This window comes from Oryctolagus cuniculus, chromosome 12 (genome assembly GCF_964237555.1).
Source record: "Oryctolagus cuniculus chromosome 12, mOryCun1.1, whole genome shotgun sequence".
Lineage (NCBI taxonomy): Eukaryota > Metazoa > Chordata > Mammalia > Lagomorpha > Leporidae > Oryctolagus > Oryctolagus cuniculus.
In genome coordinates, this window is record NC_091443.1 from 118,179,769 (window position 1) to 118,192,749 (window position 12,981).

Genomic DNA, 12,981 nt, shown 5'->3' on the forward strand with positions numbered 1-12,981 from the left:
GAGGAGAGAGAGGCAGAGAGGTCTTCCATATGTTAGTTCACTTTCTAAATGTCTGCAAAAGCTGTGGCTGAACCAGGCTCTCAAGTCCCCTAATAAGTAGTAGATCTTGCACTTAGGTGAAAGGAACTGAAGAATTTGAACCACTACCCCATGATTCCCAGAGATATTAAGCAGGAAACTGGTTTGGAAGTGGAACACTGAAAACTTAGATTAGCACTGCAATATAGAATGTGGGCATCACATGCAATGGGCAACAAATTAGAAAACCTAGAAGAAATCAAAACACATGCTACATAACAAAATTGAGTCGTGAAGACATCTGGAAAACCTAAACAAACAAAAACCAAGACAGATACTGAATCAGTAACAAAAACTCTCCAAAGAAAAGCCCAAGACCAGATAGCTTCAGTGCTAAATTCTACCAGCCTTTCAAAACAGAACCAATTCCAATTCTTCTTAAGCTATTCAAAACAATTGAAAGAGAAGAGTATTCCCAAACTCCTTCTATTTGGCCAGTGTCACCTTATTTTCTAAACCAGAAAATGATACAATAGAGAAAGAGAATTAAAGAACAATATCTCTGAAGCACAGATGCAAAAAATTCTTAACAAAATACTAGCTAATAAAAATCCAACAACAGATCATAAAGATAATTTACCTGGACCAAGTGGAATGTACCCCTGGTATGCAGGGATCATTCAACATATGCAAATCAATAAATGTGATATGTGACACTAGAAAACTAAAGAATAAAAACCACATGATGATCTCAATAGATGAAGAGAAAGTATTAGTAAAAAACAAGCTTTCACTATAAAAACCTTAAGCAAGTTGGGTATAGAAGGAACATTCCTTAACACATTCAAGGCAATATATGACAAATCTTCAACAACATCATATTGAATGGGAAATCTTGGAAGCATTTCCATTAAGATCTGAAACCACAGTTGCTCTCCATCACTACTAACAGTTTTAGTCATGGCAATAATTCAAGTAAAAGAAATTAAAAAAAAAATTAGAAAGGAGAAAGTCCAGTAATCTGTTTGCAGATGACATGATCCTATATATTGGGAAACCAAAAGACTCCACCAAGTGATTATTGAAATTCATAAGAGAGTTTGGTAAAGTTGTAAGATATAAAATCAACACACAAAAATCAATAACCATTACATACACAAATATGCCATTGCTGAAAAATAACTTATCAGATCAGTGCCATTCACAATAACCATAAACATTTTTTATTACCTTGTAATAAATTTAGTCAAGGGTGTGAAAGATCTTTACAAGAAAAATCACAAAACGTTAAAGAAATACATGTTCATAAATTGGAAGAACTAATATCAAAATTCCCATACTACCAAAATAAATTGTTTTTAATTTTATTTTTACAATCATTTATTTATTTGAGTGGCAGTTATAGACAAAGAGAGGGAGAGACAGAAAGCGATGTCTTCTAACTGCTGGTTAATTCTCCAAATGGCTGTAATGGCTGTAATGGCTGGTGCTGGGCTGATCTGAACCCAGGAGCTAGAAGCTTCCTCCTCATCTTCTATGTGGATACAGGAGCCCAAGCACTTGGGCCATCTTCCTCTGCCTTGAGCAGAGAGCTGGATCAGAGGAGCAGCTGGGACCCAAACTGGCATCCATGAGATGCCAATGCCACAGAGGCTCAACTTACTATTCCACAGTGCCAGTCCCCCAAAAGCAATTTACAGATTCAATGTGATCTCAATCAAAATATCAACAACATTCTTCTCAGAGTTAGGAAAAAAATGATGTTAAAATTGGGATGAAATACCAAGGCAATCTTAATAAAAGCAAAGAGGGAGGCATCACACTTCCAGAATTCAAGATCTACTACAGGGCAGTTATAATAAAAATAGCTTGTTATTGGCATGCCAAAAGACATGTAGACCTATGAAACAGAATAGAACCTCTGAAAATTAATCTGCACATCTAAAACCAGTTAGTTTGTGACAAACAAATTTAAAGCAATCTCTGGAGAAAGGACGATCTTCAAAAATAGTGCTGGGAAAATTTGTTCTTCACACTGTAGTAGGAAACAAGATCCCCACATTGCAACTTGTACAAAAATTAACTGTAATTGGATCAATCATCTAAATCTAGGGGAAAATATCAGGGAAACTCTGCAAGACATTGTCATAATCAAAGACTTTTGGAAAAAGGCCCCATGAAGCACAGACAATAAAAGGAAAAATAGCCAAAGGAGATTATATCAAGCTAAGAAGCTTCTGAACTGCAACTAAGGAAGCAACTGACAGAATGCAAGAAAATCTTCACAAACTATTAGTAAAAATCTCCAAAATCTCTATGAGCTCAACAACAAAACAAAGAATCCAATTCAAGAAATGAGCAACAGGCACTTTTCCTGTTATATTAACAGGCAGTTTTAACAAGCATTTTTCCAAGGAAGAAATTCAAATGGCCAACAGACACATGAAAAATGTTCAGGATCACTAGCCATCAGGGAAATGCTAATAGAAACCACAGTGAGATTTCTCCTCACCCCAGTTAGTATGGCTATCATACAGAAACCAAAAATTGTTTTGGGACAGGCACTGTGGCTTAGTGGGTTAAGCCACTGCCTGCAGTACTGGCATCCCATATGAGTGCTGGTTTGAGTCCTGGCTGCTCCACTTTTGATCCAGTTTTCTGCTAATGAGCCTGAGAAAGCAGTGGATGGTGGCTCATGTGCTTGGATCCCTGTACCCATGTGGCAGACCTGGATGAAGTTCCTGGCTCCTGGCTTCAATCTAGCCCTGCCTTGGCCATTGTAGTCATTTGGGGAGTGAACCAGCAGAGATCTCTCTCTCTCTTTCTCTGTAAATCTGCAATTCAAATAAATAAATAAATCATTTTTTAAAAATCACCAAGTATTTTACTGAACAATTTTAAATGTTGTATGAGCAGACATCTACAACCATTGAATTATTTTTACAATAGTCAGTCTGGTTTAAACTGCTTTTCTGTGAATGTAAGAATATGTACTTGAAAAAAGTATAGGCTTGAGGAAGTGGTGATATGCTCGAGTGCTAGAGTGGAGATGGCCGAGCTTGCTCCACTGCCCCCACTCTCCCCACACATTAAGAACATTCAGCACCACCTGATGTTCAGGAGCATGACAAACAGGACTCTGTGGTGGCCAGTTACTGAATAGTTGCTCAAGAACTGATCTGAGAGGTTGTTGGCAGCCATTGTTCGATCATTATGTATCTCACCAAGGGGGTCATTTTATATGCCATGCAAACTAGAATGAAGATTCATAATAAAACTGAGTGTTGTAAATTTTTATCAAAATTAATGGGTCAGTTAGAAGCTCTTAAGAAACAATTGGGGGGCTGGTACTGTGGTGCAGCACATTAAAGCCCTGGCCTGCAGTGCTGGCATCTCATATGTGCTCCAGTTCAAGTCCCAGCTGCTCCACTTCTGGCCCAGCTCTCTGCTCTGCCCTAGAAAAGCAGTAGAAAGATGGCCCAGCTGGTGCTGCAGCTCACTAGGCTAATCCTTTGCTTGCAGTGCCAGCACCCAGCGTTCTAGTCCCAGTTGGGGCACTGGATTCTGTCTTGGTTGCTCTTCTTCCAGTCCAGCTCTCTGCTGTGGCCCAGGAGTGCAGTGGGGGACAACCCAAGTGCTTGGGCCCTGCACCCACAAGGGAGACCAGGAGAAGCACCTGGCTTTGGATCAGCGCAGAGTGCCGGCTGTAGTGTGCCGGCCACAGTGGCCATTGCGGGGTGAACCAATGGAAAAGGAAGACCTTTCTCTCTCTCTCTCTCACTGTCTACTCTGCCTGTCAAAAAAAAAATAATAATGAAGATGGCCCAAGTCCTTGGGCCCCTGCACCCATGTGGGAGACCTGGAAGAATCTCCTGGCTCCTGGCTTCAGATCAGCACAGTTCCAGCCATTGCAGCCATTTGAGGAGTGAACTAGCAGATGGCAGAGGCTGACTCTCTCTCTGTCTTTCTGCCTTTCTGTGACTCTGCCTTTCAAGTAAATAAATAAATCTCAACAACTGTTAGACTGGACTCGGATGGGACTCAATTATCCCAATGAGAGACTTCAATAATACAAAAGCAAAGAGGTTTATTGTTCTAGCTCGAGCTAGGGTCCACTCCTCCAATCATCACAGCAGTCTTCTGATGAGAATCCATCCCATTTCTTTTGTGGGGTTTATATAGGGTTTTCAGAGACATTCTATACATTATAGCACCATTCAGCAAATCATCTCATTCTGTGGGAAATTTAAAGAACATCTCTTAAAATTGCTTAGTAAATCCAGTGGTGGGAATAGACTAGTAAAGGTGGTTGGATGGCTCTGGGTTGATGCTTTTTAAAATGATTGGCTAAAGTATAGGGTATGAGCCGCTAGGGTGTATGTTCCAAACTGCAGGGTTTTGGGATGCTATCAATCACCCTAACCGCCTGAAAAGATACCTGGAACTTTAGGTATTTCCCTGCTATCTGCTGATTGGCTGTTGCTAGGAGAGTTTATCACAAGGGGAGTTTATTTTTCTTCCTCCAGAGCTTTTGGCTTAGGGTTCAGGGCCCGGTCATGCCCAAGTTACAAGATGGAGGCCTGCTGCTCCTCCACACGTGGAGGAGCCGCACCGGACCGGACGCTTGATGTTCCCCTTTTTTACAAGTCCTTTCTATAGTAAAGTAAGAATAAGTAAACAGTGAACTCCCAAAGCAAGAATGAGTAGAGAGAAATGAGAAAGAACGAAGCAACGAACTTCCCCGCGAACTCTCCAACGCACTCTCCAACCAACCCACACCACCATGCCGTCTCTCTCCTCCTATATAGTCCTCTCCACCAATCCGTGCTCTGCTACCCACACTCTGAGGGCGCTGCTCTCCTCCAATCAGGAGCAGCTCCTGCAGCTTGTCAAGTTGGTGAGAGGCAGCTGGGTAGAAGCTGTTTGCTCCTCTCCCAGTGCCATATTGTGGGAGAGCAGATGTATAGAATAAGTCTTAATTCCAGTAACAGTATAGTCCGAGTTGCTCCCCACAGATCCCCCTTTCTTTTTATTTTTTTGGCGTTGATACGCGCCTGTGTAAAGTTCAGCGTGATCTTCATGCTATTGACTGTCTTGTTTGTCGTGCTACTTCAGAGTTCGTTGAAAAATGTCCCATATTCCAAAGATCCCAGGAATTGGTTATTCATTGTTTTCTTCCTCAAATAGAGTTTTTTTCTTCTAGCTCTTCTGCTGGTAGGTTTACCAACCGAATTCTTCTCTCAGGGGTCCATATTGGTTGTGCCACACCCTGCGGAAAAAAACAAACGGCACCTCGTACTCTTCTGAGTAAGGGGAACGGGCCTTTCCATTGGTTGTCCTGTAAATCCTTCCACATTACCCACTGTATTGATTTCTTATCAGCTAATTGAGCATGCATTTCTGCAGGTGATTTACTGTTCTTTTTCTTGTTCAGAAAATTAATTGTATAAAGAGCTAAGGCCAAGGCATCCTTATTGGATGCGGCCATTTCCCCTATTCCCCCCCCCCTTTTTTTTTTTTATTTTTGACAGGCAGAGTGGACAGTGAGAGAGAGAGACAGAGAGAGAAAGGTCTTCCTTTGCCGTTGGTTCACCCTCCAATGGCCGCCGCTGCAGCCGGCGCACCGCGCTGATCCGATGGCAGGAGCCAGTATCCAGGTGCTTTTCCTGGTCTCCCATGGGGTGCAGGGCCCAAGCACCTGGGCCATCCTCCACTGCACTCCCTGGCCATAGCAGAGAGCTGGCCTGGAAGAGGGGAAACCAGGACAGAATCCGGTGCCCCAACCGGGACTAGAACCCGGTGTGCCGGCGCCGCAAGGTGGAGGATTAGCCTATTGAGCCACGGCGCCAGCTTCCCCTTTTTGTTTAATTATTAAATTTTTTAAATATAAGTGAGTGTGTTCTACCACAGCTTGCCCTTGTGGATTGTATGGAATACCGGTAATATGGGAGATTCCGAATTCTTTCAAAAATGCAGCAAAACGAGCTGATGTATACGCTGGGCCGTTATCCGTTTTGATCACATGAGGAACTCCCCAGGCTGCAAAAGCCTGCAAGCAGTGTTGGATTACTTGTTGTACTCCTTCTTTATTCATGGCTGTGGCCATAACTATACCTGAATATGTATCTACAGTGACATGAACACAGCTTTGTCGCCCAAAAGAGGGGATATGTGTAACGTCCATCTGCCAGATATGTCCTGGTTTAAGGCCACGGGGATTGGCTCCCGTAGGAATCTTTGGAACTATGGCAACAACGCACTTTTCACAGGATCTAATAATACCTTCTGCTTGCTTGCGGGGAATATTAAATTTAAAACTTAAAGTGTGGGTGTTAACATGCCATTTAGAGTGATATTCTTTAGCTTGTTCCAAAGCGGTGCATGCAAGCAAGAATCTTGAATAATGATCGGCCATCATGTTTCCTCGAGTAAGTGGGCCAGGTAAATTAGAATGAGCTCTTATGTGGCCTATGTAAATAGCATGCTCTCTTTGATTTAATAACCCCTGAATGTCACTTAAATAAGAATAGACTGAGGAGGATTTAAGAATAAGGCACTGTGTAGCAAGCATCTGAACTGCATTCACCACATATGCACTATCAGACAAAATATTCATGGGTGCGCTCTCTCTGCGTAATACTGTTGTGGTAATAGCTAATTCTGCATGTTGTGGAGAACGGGATGCTGTTAAAACAAAATATCATTGATTGTTAAATATAGCTGCTCCTGTTCCGCCTTTAGCTCCATCCGTAAATACGGTAACTGCCCCTTGAATTGGATCCCTTCGCACCTTCTGTACCCGTTTTATTGAAACCTGTGTGCAGAAGTTAACAAATGGATGGCGAGGGTAGTGATTGTCAATCTCTATTTGTAGAATGAGAACTATGTATGCCCATTGCCAGCATTCCCTTGTAAAGGCTTCTACTGCCTCTTGAGCAAAGGGAACTACACATCGCTTTGGAGTCTTCCCCGCCATTTCTGTCGCCTTTTTTTATTGCTGTTAATATCAAATCAGCCACCGCAATGCCTTGGGTGTATAGTACACGTGGTGCATGTGAATGTGGGTATACAAACAACAAGGGTCCTCCTTGCCAAATGACTGCGAAGGGATACAGCTGTTCCATAAAAATTAATATTTCTAGGGCTTGTTGTGGATCACATCTTTCCATCTGCATTGCTTTAATTTGTTTTTCGATTTTCTGTAACGCCAAGCGGGCTTCTTTTGTCAATCTACGAGGGGAATCAAGCTGGGCATCTCCTTCTAAAATATTGAATAATGGCATCATATCTTCGGTGGTTAATTTACAATAGGGCCTCAACCAATTTAAATTGCCACATAATTTTTGGAAGTCATTAAGGGTCTGCAACCCATCTATTGCAATTTCAAATTCTAATGGGGTCACCTTTTCAGAAGTTACTTTAAGCCCTAAGTACTGTACTACTTCCCCTTTTTGTATCTTCTCTGGCGCTACTTGTAACCCAACTTTTTCCAAATATAATAGCAACAGCTTATATGCTTCCATAAGGTGATTTTCACTTTCAGCCGTTATTAACAAGTCTTCCATGTAGTGTAAAATTTGTACTTTTGGGCACTGTTGTCGAACCGGCTCTACTGCCTGATCAACATATAGCTGGCATATGGCAGGACTGTTAGTCATTCCTTGGGGAAGCACTTTCCATTCATATCTTTTGTCGGGACCTTGATGATTAATGGAAGGTACGGTGAAAGCAAACCTCTGAATGTCTTGTTCATGTAGAGGTATGCTAAAAAAGCAGTCCTTCAGATCGAGTACTATTAATGGCCAATGCTTTGGGATCACAGTAGGAACCGGGAGTCCGGGTTGTAATGCCCCCATGGGTTGCATCTGCTGATTAACAGCCCGTAAATCATGCAACAACCTGTATTTCCCCGATTTTTTCTTTATCACGAATATTGGCGTATTCCATGGGGAGGTTGATGGTTGCAAATGGCCTGCCTCTAATTGTTGTAACACTATATCATTTACCGCAGCCAACTTTTCCTGGGTAAGGGGCCACTGTGGTATCCACTTTGGCTTGTTGTCCAGCCATGACAATGGCAGCGGCTGCATCTCAGTGGCCCCCACGAAAAACCCGTGTCCTGTCTTTTAAAATCGCCTTTGGGCTGGGCTAGGTCCCTTCTGCCTTCTCTGGAGCCTAATCCTCTCTCCTGATATCCCTTTTTATACATAATACGCCGTCCTGTAGAACTCTCCAATTGGTCTTCATTGGTTAATGTCAGTCCCAATTGTTCTAAAATGTCTCTTCCCCATAATGTGATGGGGAGTGCACTAACATAAGGTTGCACATTTCCCTTGTTCCCTTCTTGATCCTGCCAATGAAGCACCTGAGCACTTCTTGATGGTGTCATGGCCGCACCTAGGCCTACTAAAGTATTATCTCCTGGCTGAAGGGGCCATGACTTCGGCCAATCATTTTCCGAAATTATACTTACATCTGCACCCGTATCTAGCTGGCCCTGAATCGACTTTCCTCTAATGGTTAAGGTCCACAGAGGTCGATCTGCTAAAGACAGGGACAAGGCTGCAAATTTCTCCCCTTGGGGTCCATGAACATCCTGCGCTCCAGTCATAATCAGCATTTGAGCCACAGGTTCTTCTGGATTGATTTGTATAATACCCTTTGTAGATTGTATTAGCACCTTTAACTTATCAAAGGGTAATTGGATGACTCCGGTAATGACCATTAGGCCTCTTAAAGCATTTGTTTCTTTTCCTATGATTATTCCAAGTCCCTTATGCTCAGCTGAAATTGTTTCTGCCCTCACCTCTATGGCTTGTGGCCCCATTTGAGGTGTTAGTAACGAATACCCGGTGGCTCGTAACTCTGCGCAGTAAATATTTGGTTTTTGTATTGTTGGGACCATGGCACCCACCGATTGTTTTGGCCCCGGGGTGCAGGGGCCCACATTCCATTTTTTTGTTGTTGTCCATATACACCTGATCTTTTTATGGGGCCCGGCTCATTTGGCATCCTCAGGGGATTGCCTGTGCTATACATTTTAGAGTAACATTCACTGACCCAATGATTCCCTCTTCTACAGCGTGGGCAAAGGCCTGGTCTTCTCGAGTTCTCTATGCCCTGCTGATCTCGGGCTGGAAATTTCACCCTACATTCCCTCATTAGATGCCCTTCTCGACCACATCTAAAGCATTTTCATCCCCTCATGTTCTGTCTAAATTGTCGGGTCACTGCTACTGCAGCATGTGATCCAGAAGCTACATCATCCATGACATCCCTACAGATTTTCAAAAAGGTAGGGATGTCTTTATGCTGCCATGGTCTAAGAGCTTCACGACATGTTTTATTGGCCTGTTCATACGCCAATCTTCTGACTAAGGGCATTGCTTCTTCCACAGTTTCAAAAATATTTCCCGCTGCTTCCATTAATCTATTCACGAAGTCAGCGTAAGGTTCAGTAGAGCCCTGCACTATCTTAGTCAAGCTGTGTCTTATCTCTCCTTTTCTGGGTACCACCTTCCAGGCTCTTCTTGCTATCTCTCTCACTTGTAAGAGGACAGCTGTTGATAATCGGGCCTGCTTATCGGGATTGGCAAATCGCCCTTCTCCATTTAACATTTCCTCATCCCATGTTTGATTCCCTGCTCGATAGTTCTGCTTTGAATATTCTCGCGCGAATTCTCTATAAGCAGCTAACCATAAGAGGAAGTCACCCCTGCCCAACACCGCCTTTACTAAATTTCTCCAATCCTCGGGTATTAGGCCTTGCTGTCCAATGTTATCAAGGATTGCCTGAGTGAAACTTGCATGGGGGCCATACAATTGCACTGATTGTTGCAATTCTTTAAGTAATTTATGGTCAAGAGGCGTCCAACCCCTGTTTCCCTGTTGATCCTGAATTACAGGAAACACCTGGCCTGGTTCCTGGTACTGCTCCCAAGCAGGTTTCCTATAAACAGCTCCCCTTTGCTTGCTTTCGGTTCTTGGCCTTTCTATCTCCTCCTGCATACCTACTCCCTCCATCACTCCTTCTTCCTCCTCCCACTCTTCTTCAATCTCATGTGGAAAAAAAGGGGCTTTTCTTTACAGGAGGAAACTTTGGTAGTACCAATGGGCGATACCAGGGTGGTGATTCATCCTTTATGGTTGAATTTGCCAGCCTTGTAGGGCCAGGATATATTCTTGGCATCTCTCTCGGGGGCGAGGTTCCCTTTTCAGCTTCCTTCTCCCCCCCCCGTAAGCTTCCTGGCTCTCTAAATCCTTCTTTGATTTTCTTTTCACCTGTCCGTTACAATAGCTGCTCGCCTGGCTGCCCTGCCATAATTCTTCCTGCAATTCACTCCCCTCATTAAACAACAACTCGATCCCTTCTGTGGGGTCCTGGAGCGCCTGATCAACGAGTTGCCACAGCTTCAGCACTTCTATCGATTCCCCAGCCTCGCGTAATTGCCGTCCCACCTGCCTCCACTACTGTAGAGTAGAAACCAGGGGGACGTCTCTATGACTGCTCTTACGAATGCATGAATTTTCCTCCCCGCTCGTTTCCCTCGCTTAGAAGAAAAGCTGCGAGGAGGTGGGGAGTAGGAAGAGAGAGAGAGAGAAACCACATTCAGCCCATATTGGATGATCTTTAGGGAGAAATAGAGGATGGTGCCTAGCAGGAAGAAGACGTAGCCAGTGGGCAAAGAGTAGCCAAAGAACTCCATTGTCTGTACCGTCCGTGACATGTTGGAGCGGTGGGCGTAATGGAAGACTGAGTCCCCCAGGCGTTCCCAGTAAATACCTCTTTCCTGGCTTCTATTTTTCTTCCCCTGCGGCTTTTTCCCTAGGTTCTAACTAGCTTTTCACCGGCACTCTTTTAGTCCGGCTTTCCCCTAGGTTCTTTGCTAGTCTCTCTCTCTGGTATTTTCCCGCTTCTTCCCGCTTCTTCCCTCCTAGGTTTCCTAATCCGAGTCACGGCACCATTTGCTGCTCCTCCGCACATGGAGGAGCCGCACCGGACCGGACGCTTGATGTTCCCCTTTTTTACAAGTCCTTTCTATAGTAAAGTAAGAATAAGTAAACAGCGAACTCCCAAAGCAAGAATGAGTAGAGAGAAATGAGAAAGAACGAAGCAACGAACTTCCCCGCGAACTCTCCAACGCACTCTCCAACCAACCCACACCACCATGCCGTCTCTCTCCTCCTATATAGTCCTCTCCACCAATCCGTGCTCTGCTACCCACACACTGAGCGCGCTGCTCTCCTCCAATCAGGAGCAGCTCCTGCAGCTTGTCAAGTTGGTGAGAGGCAGCTGGGTAGAAGCTGCTTCCTCCTCTCCCAGCGCCATATTGTGGGAGAGCAGATGTATAGAATAAGTCTTAATTCCAGTAACAGTATAGTCCGAGTTGCTCCCCACAGAGGCCTAGTCTAAAATAGCTGCACATTGATCCAGGCTCAGGTTCTTCACAACAACAAAAAGAAACAGTTGAGTGATAATGAAGCTATTACCCAAGGAGCAGTTGGTTCTGCCCATTTGGGGATTTATTCTTGAAAAATGTTTATATATGCAGACAAGGAACATATACTGCAAGTCTTTTAATAGATGTCATAACCGTGTTTGACATAACACTGATGAAAATGTGAAACATAGAAAGTATGCAAGGTGGAAGGCAACATATATCCATAATTGCTTAAAGAATGAGGAGACTCCTCAAGCAGGCCCTATTGCAATTGAGGAAGATACTGATGGTGAAGAAAATGAAGATGCTGTAGTAGCATCTCTGCCCATTCCACACACCTCAGCCATCATCATCTTCAGCAGTTGACCCAGGCAGCATGCCATCAGACAGCTATAGTTGAATACAGATTCCTCTGGGTGCACATGCCCCAGCCAACACACCAGCGAAAGTGCCTCATAGCATGGGTGTAACAAGGAATACCATCCAACCTACTCTATAGACTATGCCAGCCATTGATCCTGCACTTTCCAGTACGGTTTCCCAAGGCGATACCCACCTCACCCCTGAGGAGTTTGTGAGAGCTCAGAGATACTGCAAATATGCTGGCAGTGCTTTGCAATATGAAGATGTAAGCACTGCCATTCAGAATCTACAGAAAGACCTCAAGTTACTGATGACTGACAGAGAATGAAGACTTTGTACAACAGATCCACGAATCTTTGGCATAAAGAACTAACTCCATTACCCTATCTTCAGCCTATCAAGAGGACAGTTTTAAGACTTCAGTTGAATTGAATATGATGATAAAATCTGTGAATATCAGATTCCTTTTGAAGCATTCATCAGTAGCCTCAACCAGTTTTTATTGTCCATTTAATGGCTCCAATAATTTATGGGCACATAGGGCTGATGTTGGCAAGATCCTAAAAACACCCTTTGAACCCTGTTTCAGCAAGTGAAAACACAGAAAATATATATTGGAAATAAGCTTTATTAATTTAAATACATGAAGAGAATTTTTTAAAAGCCATAATATTTGGACAAACAGACCATATTACTTTGCAGTAAAATTGTAAATCTAATAAAAGATTCCAGAATTGTCTAGATTAGAGATTACCTTTTTGTTTTCCTTAAGATTTATAAAACAAATACAAATGTCCTAAAGTGTTAGATTAACCTGAAAAACTTATGTTCAAAACACAATTTTTATTCATTAGAGTTTATAGTTGGCAGAAGGAAAAGTCATTCAGTAAAGAGGTAGAAGTGCTTTCAGACTTAATATTAATAATGTTGGTTTCCCAAATGCTTTCTCTTATCCGTCAAGCTTAAGGTGAATTGGTATTTGCTGCATCAGCAGTCTGACTGCATGTCTTAGAGAATGAAAAATAGAGGTCTGTAGAGATGCCTGAAGAGTTGGTGCTTTTAAGTTAAGATTCTTCTCAGCTGCTGAGGAGTATGTTCCATCGAGTGCATAACTATGAATGATTCAGAAGATTTATAAGACTTAAGATACTCAGCTGTT

The 12,981-nt window shown here is 43.2% G+C and overlaps 1 protein-coding gene and 1 pseudogene across 5 annotated transcripts in view; one reads left to right on the forward strand and one right to left on the reverse strand.

Moving 5' to 3' along the window:
* The window catches only part of LOC138844788 (zinc finger protein 568-like), a 52,770-nt gene that overhangs the window by 22,520 nt on the left and 17,269 nt on the right, over positions 1–12,981 (reverse strand). For 3 of the 5 annotated variants that reach the window (XM_070054835.1, XM_070054832.1, XM_070054833.1), the window contains exon 2: positions 5,073–5,287. The exons of the other annotated variants lie outside the window; for them this stretch is intronic. The gene's annotated coding sequence lies outside the window, so the exon portion shown is untranslated. The remainder of the gene's footprint in view (positions 1–5,072; positions 5,288–12,981) is intronic. 5 annotated transcript variants of the gene reach the window in all.
* On the forward strand, positions 2,933–12,221 carry LOC127490052 (vacuolar protein sorting-associated protein VTA1 homolog; annotated as a pseudogene).